This window comes from Patagioenas fasciata, chromosome 21, assembly GCF_037038585.1.
Source record: "Patagioenas fasciata isolate bPatFas1 chromosome 21, bPatFas1.hap1, whole genome shotgun sequence".
Classification (NCBI taxonomy): Eukaryota; Metazoa; Chordata; class Aves; order Columbiformes; family Columbidae; genus Patagioenas; species Patagioenas fasciata.
Window position 1 is genome coordinate 1,245,829 of NC_092540.1, and position 14,271 is coordinate 1,260,099.

Genomic DNA, 14,271 nt, shown 5'->3' on the forward strand with positions numbered 1-14,271 from the left:
CCCTTTTGCACAGCTGCAGGCGTCACCTGGGAGCATCTCACGGCCACCCTGCGGTCCCCCGCCTGTCCCTGCCCCGCGGGAGGGGACCCGAGCAGCGGGACCCCCCGCCAGCCCCCATCATTTCCAACAAAGCCTCTCCCACAGCAGCGACTGGGGGTTTATTTATCCCTGAGCACTGAAAGTCAAATTACTGGCACTCTCTCTCCCTATATTTAGCCCTTGAATGGAGAGAGATTTTACAGACGCTCGACGCTGCCTTGTGCTTAAGAGTCAGTCAGTGTTTCCATTAGAAACCCTGGGGTCCAATCCTGCGCTCTGCTCCCGGCACCATGACAAAAACCTTCCCCGCTGACTCCAGCGGAGCGACTCTGGGTTTGTACCCACGGGGATGAGATCAGGATCTGGCCCCGGGTTTTGATGGGTTTGTAACTTGGCTGATACAACTTGCCTGATTCAATTCATTTTGGGCTAAAACTCCACCTACAAGTTCCCAGCCTGGGAGACATTAAAGGCAAATTATTGCGAGGTTTTGTACTGGTTTTAAAGGGGAATCGTCAGTTAAGGCTGATTTTTACAGAAGAACCTGGTGGACTGATCTTGTCTATTTTGGGGTTATCTATCTTACGGTGCTGCTGGTCTGTTCTAGGCCAGGCGCTGCTCGCTGCTTTGCTCACGGAGCGCCCAGCAGAAGAGCATTTGGGGAGGAAAACAAACTATATCAAAATATGGATAAGAGCGGAGGTTCCCATCCCTGGCCGTGGGCCGTGGTGCTGCCGGTCACGGGGGAGCCTTTGCTCCTTTTCCCAAGCAGCTGAGAGATGCGACCCGGTCTCCTGCATCGCTCTGCCTGTGTGCAACAGGAATCGAGTGGGAAGAGCCGGCAAAGAGGGTTGAGCAGCGCTCCGTGCACCCCGGAGCCGGGAACATGAGCTCTCCGGCCGTGGAAAGCGAGGTTGTCCCTGTGCCACTTTGCTGCGGCGCATGGGACGTGTCCCAGGCGATGGTCCCGCTCCCGCTGCCGCCCCGGCCAGCCTCTGGGCCTTTCCTCCATGTGCTTTTCCTTAAATGTCAAATGGAAGGGGCTTTCAGCTCCGTGTTTATGGTTGCTCTCGCTGTAATGGAAACATGGCAGGCAGGGGCTGCTGAGCACCAGCTCTGTAATTGCAGCCTGCCACTGCATAGGAAGCACGGTTTTTGAACGCATTTTGGCTGGTTCCTCCAACAGCAAGTGCCCGGGCTGTGAAATCTGCCTTTTCCAATCCCAGCCGAAGCCCAAGGAGGCTGCAGATTCTCAGCATTTCTGAGAGCGCAAATTGCCCTGTTAACAACAGGTTCCCGGAGGCAGGAAGGCTGATTTCCTTTCGGGAGTCCAAATCCAGATGGTCAGAGATTCCTTCCAAGCTCAGAAAAACCTGTTTTAAAAGGCTATTATGTCTCAATGGCAGTTTCGCATCCCAGCGCAGTGGAAGCACTGTCTGCCGTCTGCACCGCCATCTATTTTTCAAGCTGTTTGCCAGTCACCTCGACCCAATGTGGTCAGCACTGTCTGCTTTCCATTTTCGTGGAGGGGGAGCCGGGCACCCGCTAAAAGCCGTGTGTTTGTTCCCATTTTCTGCAGTGGGCGAGACACGGAGCCGAGAAACGGAAGATGCTTGAGCTTGTTTCGGGATACAAGGCTTGCTCTCATCATGAGAGTCTCCAGCCTTGGAGTCTTTTACGTTAAGAAGGAATAACCCAAAGCCATTCGGTTGACTCCAAACAGCTGCCCGTGCACCAAAACCGCGCGGGCCGAGCGAGCAGCTCCGCTCCCTGCCAGCCGGATGGCAGCGATTTTACCGGTGCACGGTTTGGGTAGCGGCTCTGCAAGGCCGGGGAGGAACTCCCCCGGCAAAGGGCCCAAAGCGCTTGCTGTCCCAGCACAACCGGCCTCCTGCAGCACCGCGTTGCCCTGGGACTGCTCAGGAATGCAAAATTATTGAGGTGCAGGCCCTCAAGGGGGGAAAAACAGCGTTACAAGCACTAATTAGGGCTTGTGCGTGCACAGATGTTCCACTGGTTTAACTTGAACCGGGTTGCGTGCCCAAACGTGGGGCTACAGACAGGATTAAGGCTGATTTAAGGTTGCCTACACCCGGCGCTGCTGCACCGGTGCCGCGCCGTGCTTTCGGTTCAGCCGCAGCGTTTCGCACGCTTCAGGCACGTTTTGGTGAAGGTTTTTCTCCTTTTTGCTTCTAAAATAAAAGGGTGAGGGTCGGATCTGCCCGGGCGAAGGGACGATTCTTTATGCTCAGCCCTCTGCGGCTCCAGGAGCGCGTGTCCCCCTCCCGAGTGCTGCTGTCACCCGAGGGACAGTCGCTCTTGGGGGATGTCAGAGGGCTGTGCCCCGCAGTTTGTGGGGCTGGGCACACCCCAATGGGCACACACCAGCCCCCCATGATCAACCACAATGGCCATGGGGAACCCCAAAACCACAGAGCCCATGAGGAACCCCCAAACCACAGTGCCTGTGAGGAACGCAGATTTTGCCACTGCTCACGGTGCTTTGGAGTGGGAGCCGCAGCACTGGAGTGGGGAGGGCTTTGTGCATCAGGATACCCCCGCTTCTTAGGGTAACTGTGCTGCCCTATGCGGGGACCCCCCCTGCCTGGGGGTGCGTGCACCTCGCTGCCGTGGGGAGGTACCCACGCTGTTGGGGGGTACACACTGCAGTGCCGTGGGGAGGGCCCCACGCTGGCTAAGGGCTGCATGCACAGGGGGCCCCCATGCTGCTTGGGGGTGCATGCACCACCCTGCCCGGGGGGGGGGGTGGTGTCCCCAAATTATCTGGGGGTGCATGCACCGTATTGCCATAGGGGTCCCCATGTTGCACACACGGTTCTGCCCGGGGGTCCCCGCGGTGCACCCACAATTCTGCCTGGTTGGGGGGGTGCGGACCCCGCCCGTTCCCTCCCGTCCCCCTTAAGCAGCCGACGGGGCGGGCCCGCCACCTTAAGAGAGCCCCTCCCCCGGCGGGCTGGGACGAGCCTTCCTCGGCCGGGCTCTGCAAGGCTCGGCTCGGCACGGGTTGCCATGACAAGCATTTTCTCCCGCTAGCTCCGGGACCGCTCCTCCGCCGCCCCCCCCATCACCCCATGGCCAGCCGAGGGGGCTCCGCCGCCAGCCGGGCGCCGTGGGGGCTTTGCCGGTGAGTGTGGGGTGGGGGTCCCGTGGGTGATTAACGGCTGTTTGGGCAAAGCAGCGATCGCACGGCCCCACCCGCGGCGGGTGGGGCCGGGGGTTTAAGCACCCGCCGCGGGTGGGGCGGTATTTTCACCCACTCCAGTCTCTCCCAGTATGTAGCGTTTTGTGTACTGGGGTGCAGCAGGTGGGATTGGGAGGGGGGGTTTCCCGGGTGGGTTGGTTGCCCCACGGTCCTTTTGCGTGGGTGGGGGTGTCTACGAGGCCCCCAGTTTCCGGGGGTGGGTGGGAACGCGCTCCGGTTGTATCATGCAACTTGTTGCCTGCCCTTGATTGGGGGGGGCGTGGGGCTCCCAGTCGCGCGTGTTTTTAGAGGGCAGCGTGTTGTGGCCATGCAAGGGGGGGGTAAAGGAGAGGGGGGCAAGATGCGACCACCGTCTGGGTGATGCCACCATCCATCCCAGGCCACGCTGCAGCTTGGCACTGGTGCTGGAGGGAAGGGCGGGGAGGGGGGAGCGCTTTGCGGCAGCCCCAAGGACAGAGAGGGGGAAGGTGCTGCGTGGGTGGCTGTGCCCACCCGTGGGGCAGCGAGGGGTGCTGGTCCCTGCCCGGAGTGGGGTGAACCCGGGCGGGGTGTGCGTGGGGCCCGATCCGGACACGGGAGGGGTGGAATGGCAGAGGGGAGCGAGTGGGGGGGGGCTGCTGGGTGTTTGCCCACGCCAGGGCCAGGCACGTCCCCTCCTGCCTGCAGCAACTGGGCTGATCAAACCCACGGGAGGAATGCAAAATTAAAAGAAGGTAAAAAAGAAGCAAAGCAGAGAGGCTGTGGCCCACATGGGCAGCAGGCAGAGCCTCTTCCGCCTCCTGCCTCCAGTGCTCTGCCTGCATCCCAGCGCTGCCCGTGCCATGGGCTGCAGCCTCCCGGCGTCCGTCCTGGGGGGACACGGCCGGGATCGTGCCCCTCGGGGGTTCTGGGGGAGCCCGCGGCACTGGGGGGTTGTGTGGGGCTGGGTGGTCCCTCCCTGCTTTGCCGGAGATGTTGAGTGGGGAGGGAGCAGAGGAGGGACAATAGGTTATTGTGCTCTTATCTCTGGAGACCTGAGGTTGGGTGGGGGTTTGGATTGCAAATCTCAAACCAGTGCAGCCTGTTTGTGCCCGTGGACAGGCAGCCCGGCCAGGACAGGGGCAGCGGGCTGGGCTGGAGGTGAGTGCTCAGAGCTGGGGCGCCCAGAGCTGTCCTGGGGCTGGGGGGCACCATTCCGCGCCCCCACCTCAAGCGGGCACGCCGCCTGTGCTGTCGGCTGCTCCGGCGGGCAGGCTCTGCGCCCGCTGCCTGCTCTGCCTGGCTCCAGACAGTGTCCTCAATCTTTCGCTTCCTTGAGCACCGAAACGCACCTAAATTATTTAATCATGAGCGAAGAGAAGCTGACGCCCCCGCGCTCCGCCAGCCCCACCCCGCAGTGGCATGGGGTTCCCTTCCCGGCTGGGTGTCCTGCGAGCTGTGCCCTCGGTCACCCCAGGAGCTCCCCCTGTCCCTGGGGATGGCACGGGCTGGGTGCGGGGTCAGGGCCGGCTGCAGGTGCCCCCCAGCCCCAGGTAGCGGGTGCTCTGCCAGGGCGAACGGAGGGAGCTGGGTGGTCTCAGAGCCTCCCAAAACCTACGTGCCCTTTGATCCCCCAAAGCCTGTTGGCAGCGGTTGACTCAGATATGTGGGTTTGCTGCCCTGTGCCAAGGCGGGTGCTGCACAGGAGGTGCCTTTGCCAGGACAGTGGTGCCAGCAGAGCTGGGCACTGCCCGGGGCAGCGCGGTAGAGCTTCCCCGTACCCCCACACCCCTTGGGGTGCAGGTTTGTCCCACCCTCGCCAGCGGGGCCGCGAGTGCTGCCCAGGGAGGGGACACGGGGGACCTCTGCGAAGCCTGGGCTCCCTCCCCGCGGGAGGGGAGGTGGTGCAAGCGCTGCAGGTAGAGGCTTGAGAGGGCAAAGGGTGGTGTTGGGCGGTGGTGTTTTTTTTGGTTGAGATGATGACGGAGGGAATTCCCTGCCGTGGGTCCGGCTCTCGTGCGCTCTGCGTGCGGAGAGCCCTGGCTGTCGGCGTGTGCCGCGGCCGGAGCGTCACCTTGCGCCCCAGGAGCTGGGACCTGCCCGCTGGAGCCCCCCGGGGGCCGGGCAGGGAGGGCTGAGCTGTGGCACCGGTCCTTGGGCAGGGTGAGTAAGAGCAGGGAGGGACGGCTGCTCCTCTCTGCTATTGTTTTGCAGCAGAAAGAGCTGGGGTGGAGCTGTGCCTGGAGTTCCCCCTCTTCCCCAAGGCCTTCCCCGGCTGCCTGCGCTGGGAGATGAGTCTGCTCCTTCCCTGCCTGCGCCTCGCAGGGGCTGCGGGTTCCTTTGGCTTGTTGTTTTTCCTTTTTCTTTTTTTTTTTATTAATTCCCTGCTAGGCCCCGAGTGGAGTTTGCCCGCAGTGTCTGCTCACGCCTGTTGCAGCAGCGCTGGAAGGAGCGCAGGGGTTTTGGGGGCACGGGGCGCCCGGTGCTGAGCTCTGCAGCAGGGACTCGCTGCCGATGCTGTTCGCTGCTGCTCCCCCGGGAAGGACCGGCAGCTGCTCCGGTTCCTCCTTGCCCAGGGCCCCTCCCTGCCGGGGATGGCTGCGCCACGCTTGGCAAATCGCCGCTGCTCTCTGAGAGCCGGAGGAAAACCTGGGTTAAACCCCCGGCGAGCGTGGGGCGGGAACCCCGCTCTGCTGGGGGTGCAGCCGTGCCGGGGATGAGCTCGCCGGGCAGGGACCAGGCTTGGGGTGGGAGCCCGGGGGAGGAACGCGGTGATGCTCGGTGTGACCGTGGCAATGGGATGCAGATCCGTCAGTGGGGAGGCGGCTGCTGCAGTGCAGCACCTCCTGGACGATGCTCCCCACCTCGGTGATGCTCCCCAGCCCCTCGGTGCTCCCCACCTCGGTGATGCTCCCCAGCTCCTCGGTGCTCCCCACCGCCCATGTCTGGCTGGGGACTCCTGGGAGCGGGTCTGGGCAGGGTGAGGGATGCTGGGCGATGCCTGTTGGCTCCCTGGAGCCCTCCTGCTCAGGGTGCATGGTTCCAGCAATGTTGTTTCTGTTATACAGGTGGAGATGTGGTGTGCAAAGGAGGAAATAAATCGGTGCGGGTGAGCTGGGAATTTGAACCTGTCCCTCTCCTCCTTGGGCTGTGCCTGGGAGGGGACAAGGACCCGTCCTGTGGTGCTGGGGAGAGCGATGCTCCTGGCTGGGGAAGTGGTGTTGATGGTGGGAGGCTGGTCCATCTGTCTCCAGCCTCCTCCTCTAAGATCAGTCCCTGCGATGAGCAGTGAGCGGCTGAGGAGAGGGCCAGGCAGGTGACAAGGTGACAGCACCGTGCCCCTCTCTGCCCAGAGCTCTCGGCCGGGTTTCTCAGTGGCACTGGGATGGGGACGGTGTTTCGGGGTGCAGGCCCAGCCCTGGGGTCCCTCAGTGCAGCTGGATGTGGGAGCCCCATTCCCTGCCACCACCTGCCAGCGCTTTCTGAGCCCGAACTAATGAAACACTGACTTTGATGTTTTAATTAGTTGCTTTTGGCTTTAATGCAGAGGGATAATAGAGTTTCCGTGGACTTATAAAACCTGCCCCTCTATTTGTTCATTAGAAAAAGGGAAAAAAAAAAAGAAGCAGCTAACCCTGGATGGAGAAAGGAAGAAAGCAAATGCCTGAGACATGTGGAGCACATGACAGCCCTCTGGTGTGTCACCCACCTGGATGGTGACTCTTTTAAAGCACTAATTAAGCAACTTAGATCCTCCGAGAGCTCTCTGTGAGTAACAGATGAGTTGGGTGTCCTCCTGCATTTGTGAGCTTCGGGGAGGCGTCTCGGATTTACCCGGGCAAGCTGATGCACAGCGACGTGGCCCTGGGGGGTTGGGAATTGGGGCCATGGGGTCCTGGCCAGGAGCATCATCCCTGTGCCCACAGCACCTTGGCAGCGAAGCGAGGGGCTGGCACCGCTCTGGGATGCGTGGACATGTCACCGCAGCCCTGGCAGATGGAGGGGGACGTGGGGACCCTGGCGCAGGCGTGGGCTGGGATGCCAAGTGCTCCCGGGCTGGCTCGCGGGGACATCTGTCCTTCTGCATTGTGCCATCCCGTCCTAAGTGCTGTATGGAGCGGGGGGAGCCGGGCTGGGGAGGGGGCGCCGTGCAGCTGTGCCACCAGCTCCGCGTGGTGTCCTCGGCCAGAGTGCTGCGGTTGGATCGCTCTGGGCACGGGAAGGATGATCCTGCCGGGCAGTGCCAAGGGCTGGCTCGGGAGAGCTCCTGCGCTCAGCAAACCCTTCCCTCCCTACGGCACGAGGGTCCGCGGTGAGCCCGTGGGGACGCGCCGGTCCCCTGACACAGGGAGTGGGACAGTCCCCTGCACCCCCGCCCATGGCGGGCACCCGAGCCGGGACATGGCAGGTCCCCAGGACAGGGGCTCCTTGCCAGGGCGGCAGGAGCCAAGTCAAAGCTTTGGCCGGTTGTCCGTGTTTTATGCTGACGGGGAAACTTTTGCTTCTACGCTTCCATGGCAGGGATGAGTCGGCAGCTGGGCTGAGCCGAGGTGCCGACAGCCCGAGGAGCCGAGTGCTGCTGCTGGGGGGCAAGGCTCCATCCCCCCCTTTTCTTGGTTTTATTTTACGCGCCACCCGTGCGTTTCCCCGGGGCGTGCGGGCAGCAGCGAGCGGCCGCTGTGCCTGGGCAGCGCGGCGCGTAGGAGTCCCTACCCGGAAGAGTTTGTCCGGCGGGGCCGGGGAGGGAGGAATCCGATCCCTCCTTTTCCCAGGCTGGGATCCCTGCTCGCTCCGCGGCCCCGGCCGCTCCCCGGCCTCCGCTCCATCCCGGCGAGGGCTCCGCGCCGCCGATCCGCCACCGCTCCACAGCCGCTGGCGTCTCCGCTTTGTCTCCTGGAAAGGTCAGCCCTGCCAAACTCACCACCATCCGTTAAGGGGCCGTAAATAAGCCAGATCCTTCTGCCGTGGGGCCGTGGCAGCCGCCGGCTCCTGGGCTGGTCCCGGCATCCTCCTCTTCCTCACCAGGGAGAGGAAGGGTTCGTGTCGGCGGAGGGATTGGTGATGCCAGGCGGGCGCTGAGTGCGGGGTCTGGGGGGTGGTGGGTGGGCTGAGGCCCGAGGCATTCGCTGCAGAGGTAAAAGCGGCGAGCCAAGGGCTGCTCACGGGCTGCTGCCTTCCCCCAGCTAAAAATAAGCTGCCAGCCCTCGGGGTGCTGCCTCTGCTCCCACCGGGGCCGGGGGTGGGCAGGGGGCGAAGGCGGAGGGGATGGGATGGGATGGGATGGGGCGGCGGGGGAGCTCGGCTCCGGGGTTGCAGGGCTCGCCTGGGCTTGGCGTGACCTTTGCTCTTTGAGCATCGGATCCAGTGATCGGATTTTCAGGTCTGGGCTCAGATTTCGGACAGAAGGTGTCTGATTTTCAAGCTGGTTTCCCGAGATGCTAATTAAGGACCCTGCTGCAGCAGCCGGAGCTTTACTGTCCCTTCGCCACCTCTCGCTTGCCCGGGGGGTGCTGATGGCCCTGGCCAGCCCCCCCCGGTGTGCCCTCGGCTTTTCTTGCCCTTTTTTCCTGCTTGGAAATGCTGATGCTTCGTCTCTCTCTGCTCCAGCCCCCCGGAGCCGTTGTGGCGCAGTGTCACGGTGCTCCAGCTCTTCGTCTCCCTTCCCACTGTCTCAGCTGCTACTTAAAAGTGACCCCGGGTGGTTTGGGCACTTGGCTGCTGCAAACAGGTCTCGGGCTGCATGGATGGTTTTTAACGGGTGTTGGGAAAGCCGCTGTCTCGCTCGTGGCATCTTGCAGGCAGCTGAGGGACACGAGGGCGAGTGAGAAGGTGGCTCAGCCCTCGAGCATCTTCCCATCTCATCCCCTCTGTGCAGACGCTGACGCTCCCACTCTGGCGTTGGTTCTGCACTGGGCTGTTCCCCGGGGGGACGATGGCTCCAGGCACAATCTGCTGGCTGTGAAATTCAGGGCAGGGTGTCTCATGTGCTACGTGGGGCTCCCAGCTGAGCGTGGCACCTGTGTGTGTGCCGGGAGAGCCGCCTCGGCTGCGTACGGACCCGTGCCGTGCTGTACCACTGCAGCTCCGGCGGTGCCGAGCGTCCCGGTGCTGCCCGCTCCGCAGGGGCTTTGTGCCGGTGCTGGGCTCTGCCGTGGGCACGTGGCTGTGCCGGCAGCGCGGCCCCTGCCGTGGAGACAGCCTGGGGGTGACCCAGGCCGGGAGGGAGCTCGTGCTCCAGCGTGAACCCAGGTTAAATATTACTCCTGCCTCTGGAGCGGGGAGGCTGGTGAGAGCAGGGAGAGGTTGGTGCGAGGAGGGAGTTTGCAGGGAAATGGGGGCCGGCTGGCTTTGCGGCTGTGCCGGGGCTGTTTGGTGATGCCGGCAGCCGGTCGTGCCAGGCTGGTGATGGAGGAGTGCGGCCGATCTTCCCTGGGTGTCCTGGTGCAGATGTGGCCGTGAGTCACATCATCCTGGTCAGGAAAGCACAGGGACCCAAAACTTTCATTGGAGCAGCTGCGCAGGGTGCTGGTGGCCCCGGGGCTGGGTCCCCAGTGGGTCCCGCTGTCCCCAGCCCTTATCGCATGGGAGCAGGGCTGTGCTCACCACTGGGGTGCATCTGCAGAGCTTGGGGGACCCTTCTCATAGCCAGAAACCCCCGTGTCCCAGTGTGAGCTACGAAAGCTCCACAGCCTGTGTTTTCCAGTGTGACTTGTGCCGGTTATTTTTAGTTGTCCAAATTAAGCTCGCCTAAATGATGTCTTTTGAGGTTTATTTGAGGGAGGAGGCCTGAAGTGGTGTTATTTCCCAAGTGACGAATTGCTCTATAAGCTGACCCCAAATGGACTGTCCAAAAAAGCGAAGGGAAGGACCAAACCAGCTGACTGTTTGGGCAGCGCTTCCTCCCCGAGAGCTGCCGGGCACCTGGGGGTGTTTGCCGAGCGAGCCGGACGTCTCCTGGGGGAGAGAAAGCAAAGCAGCCAAGACTTGCTCACCTCCCCATGGGGGAGAAACCAGCCGAGCCTCATCCCGCTCCCTGCTCCCGCGTCCCCAGGGATCCGCCGTGCAAACGCGTGTCGGCTCCGCGGGGCATTCAATCCACAGGCTGCTCTTCCCAGGGGCAGCTTGAATTATTTGGTGTGTGCTGGGTGCCAAATGGAGCCGGTTGTGGCTCCCGGAGGAGACGGCTGTTCTGCCTGATGGAGGAGGAGGCTGGAGCGGTGGGTTGGGGGGTTGAGGTTTGCTCTGGAGGTGCCTGTTTTGGGGACGCTTGCCTGAGGGTGGTGGAGAGGTGGCTGCGCTGGTACCCAGCACATGCTCAAGCGTTGAGTGCAGCTCGTCCCTTGGGTGCAACCATGGGCCAGGGCCAAACCCCTTCAGCAAGGTGCTCCAGCTCTGCTGCTCAATTCCCTTGCGCTAACTCCTGACCCGCTGCCTTTCGTCTCTTTGCTTCCCTTCTTGGTGTTGTTTTCCCACTCTTTCCATCTCTCCCCATCCATGCCCGCCATCTGCGGACACACTCGCCTTCTGTGCGCCCGGTTGCACTTCGCTGGGCACCACTTTGGGTGTCGCACAGCGCCGTCACCCAGCACTGGCTGCAGGAACGGCCCTTCCTCCTCCTCCTCCTCCTCCTCCTCCCCGCAGCACCGGGGTGTTTCTCTGCAGGGCAGCAGCCGGGGAAGCCTCTCGCTCCTGCAGTTGAACGTGAAATGCATCAAATCCTTGCAAGATGTTGCAGACCGCGCTTTGTGCAGCACGGGGGGAGCTTGTGCTGCGTGCAGGTGTCCTCTGCTCTCCGTGGGCAGATGGAGCCTGGAGGTGTTTCCTGCCCTGCCTGACCCTTCCATTCAGGGGACTGTCCCTTTTCCCTTTGGAAAGGACAATGAGGGATCCTCCCTTCCTCCTCCCGCTCCCCCGGACGCAGCTGCCCACGCTGTTTCTCAGCCCCTGAGACCTTGCTGTGCTCCATCCCCGCTCGAGGTGATCCCTTTGGGGAAAGAATCGCTAAGAACGGACCCAGAAAAGCAGGCGGGGGGGGGGGCTCCCCAAATCTCAGCCTCCAGGACTGGCTGTGGGGGGCAGAGCAAGTCCGAGTGGTGCTGGGGGCCCCCGAACCAAGCGATGAGACTTGCTTTTTGCATTCCCACTGTTATGCAGAGAGCAAACACCACCTGCCCTGAGCTTGCCTGGGCTCAGAGGATGGTGGGAAGGCTGATGGAGAGGATGGTGAAGGACCAGCCGGGGAAATGTGGGGGCAGAGGAGCCCGAGCCGTGGGAGCGGAGGGGATTAGAGCTGCTGAAGCGCCCTGGGTAGGACGCTCGGGGCAGGGGGTGGAGGGGGAATCCTGCCCACGCAGAACCCAGGCACCGAGTGGGTTTTGCCTTTTCCCAGCTGGGTGACGAGCGGCTCAGCGCCGGCAGCGCGTCCCAGCACCTCTGTCCCCGCACCCCAGCACCAGCGCAGTGACACTGGGGAGCCCCTGGGAGCCGGGTCCCATCGCCGGCCGCTCGCTTTGCTCCCCGCAGATCGCCTCGCTCTGTTTGCCTGCCTGCTGCGCTGCTTATGCCAACAAAACGCCCCTAACACCCGGATTGCGGCGGTAATCTCTGCCCTATCGCTGCTAAAGCTGCTATTATCCCCAGATTAGCGGTGGTGCTTAGATACCCACCTGTATAAATGCCGGTGATAGGCAGGGACTGTTCCAAAGCCGCCCACGGCTCCTGCGCCTCCGGGTGCAGCCAGGACAAAGTGGCTGGTGTCCGGCTGTCACCTCGGGTGACCCCGGGGCCGTGCCGGGTTCCGCTGTGCCACGCGGGGCTGGTTTCTTCCTCTTGCTTTGGAGGCTGGGCGGAGATTTTGGGGGCTGGGGTGATTTTGCTGTGAGATTTTGCTCACTGGGGTGGGTGTGCTGGGTGGTGTGGGCCCCAACGTGCGGTGGGGTGTCCTTGTCCCCGTCGCCTCTGCTCCCCATCGCCTCTGCTCCCCGTCGCGTGTGGTCCCTGCTCTGCAGTGCCTTTGCATGGACTCAACCCGAGCTTTGACCTCTTGGCCGGATTGCGGTATTGGTGGCATGGCCGTGGCTCAGCTCCGGTTTTGGGGAGCGGAGGGGATGGTCCCCAGCTCCCACTGGGAGCAGCGCACACCGTGCCTGTGGGGACATCGGTGCCGGTGCCGTCGGCACCAAGCGATGCAGCAACCCCTGTGGCCGGGCGCTGAGCCAGCCTCTCCACAAGGGCTCAGCATAGGTAGGGTGACTTTTAAATATATCAACACTTAATTAAAGCACGTTAACGGTTTTACAATGCATCGACACCCAGCGCAGGCAGAGGACCTAATGACGCCGGGAGCGCGTTAGCTGGCTGTGGGTTACCTTGGGGCTGTGGCTGGCGCTTGTGGGAAGTGCAGCTCTAACAAAGAAGCTTTGAGCAGATCAGGTGCGTGTTTTCCCTGTGTTTTCCCCGTATTTTCCCCATCCAGCGTGACATGACTGCCCCTGCACCCCCTGCCCTGGGCTGGGGCTCCGGCTGCAGGATGTGGGGGACGGGGACCCCGGGACCGTGCTGTGACACTTTGTCCCACCCCTGGCTCGGATCAGCTCTTCCTTCCCCTGCCCCTCCCCGTGCTCTCCTGGCCCATCTGGCTCTCTCCTCGTATTTATTGGGACATATTTTCCAGGCTCTGATTTGCCTCTTCTGCAAAGCTGCCGCTCTGCCCAGATTTGATCTCCTGATGATATCACGGGCTTTGCTCTGCAAGGGTCTAATTTGGTGCCCGGGATGCGAGCTTTCTTCTCTCGTATAAATATTGCCTTTCGGTCCTCTGCGTCTCTCCCGCTCTCCCTCCCTCCCTTTAATTAGACTTCTTACTGCATGGAACAGTTTGCAGTTATATATGGAAAACAGCCTACACTTTCCCAGGAGCGGGGCATGTCGGGAAGGGAAGCGGCGCGCGGCCGCCGCGCTCTCCCTGGGAGCGCCCGTGTTTTTCCGATCGCGGACACGCTTTTTGCCGCCTTTATTTTGTTTAACCCTTTGGGGCGGGCAGGGGGCTCACGGCCCCCGCTGGTTGCTTCGTCTTCACCTGGAAAATCCCCTTTCTGCTTGGATTTTTAAAGGAAAAGGCTGGGCAACCTTTTCCTGTGGTCTCAAACTCGCCTTCCCCTGCCTCAGTTTCCCTCGCTATGAATGAGAGGGGGACTTTTTAATTATTATTATTATTATTGGTGCTGCTTTGTGGTGGTTTTTATTTGGTATGGGCTCTTCCTGCTCACCGAAGCGGGGCAGGATGAAGCCGCTCATCGCGGTGCTTTGGCAGAGGAGGTTGGTGCTGCGCTCACCCCGGTGCCTCCGTGGGTGCTGGGGTGCTGTGGGGCTCCATTGCAGCGTCACGACACCCCAAGGGCTCAGCCTCTCCTCCTGGCCTCCAGAAGCAGCAAATGCTTCTCCCAGCGCTGCTGGGAGGAAGTGACGGGACCTATTTTAAGCCCCCGGGGATGTTCAGGGTAGGAATCCCCTGTCCCTGTGTAAGAATGCTAAAAATATCCCGGCCGTACCCTCGTGTCCTGGCCGATCGCTCGCTCGTTCCCTGGGTCTTGTTTGGCTTGTGAGACTCCCTCGTGCTCTGTAGGTTGGCTTTTGCCTGCTGGTTTTTGCTTTATTTCAAGCCTTTGCTTCCTGGGCAGGGTGCAGAAAGGTGGGCGCTGGGATCCCCTCCCTGCTGTAGCGCTCAGGTGTGGTGCTGCCTCGGTTTCCCCATCTGCGCGTTGTCCCTGCCAGGGAGGTGCTCGTGGGCTGCCCTGCCCGCTGGGCGCCCGCAGGGGCACCTGAGCTGCCCGGAGCATCCCTGCCTGTCCCCTTTGTCCCCTCGGTTTAAATCCCATCCTCGCGCCCTTCCCTGCGGCTGCTCCGGCCGCTCCGTGTGCCGGAGGCTGGGGGGCTGCAGGTGTCGCGTTTGCTGGGGTTTGCTGTCTGCGTGCTGGCACATTCCTCCGCCGCCGCGCTACCTTGTAAAGCACAAAAGAATAATGAGAGGAGCTGGGGTGATTTAGTGCAGG

General features: G+C 62.3%; 1 protein-coding gene across 6 annotated transcripts in view; it reads left to right on the forward strand.

Moving 5' to 3' along the window:
- The first annotated feature begins 3,013 nt into the window (after positions 1–3,013).
- The window catches only part of ATP2B4 (ATPase plasma membrane Ca2+ transporting 4), a 41,460-nt gene continuing 30,202 nt past the window's right edge, over positions 3,014–14,271 (forward strand). For 5 of the 6 annotated variants that reach the window (XM_065854281.2, XM_065854284.2, XM_065854285.2 and 2 more), the window contains exon 1: positions 3,014–3,184. The gene's annotated coding sequence lies outside the window, so the exon portion shown is untranslated. Of the gene's footprint in view, positions 3,185–7,989; positions 8,122–14,271 lie in introns of those variants that run through there. The other variant, XM_065854282.2, reaches the window with a different exon arrangement.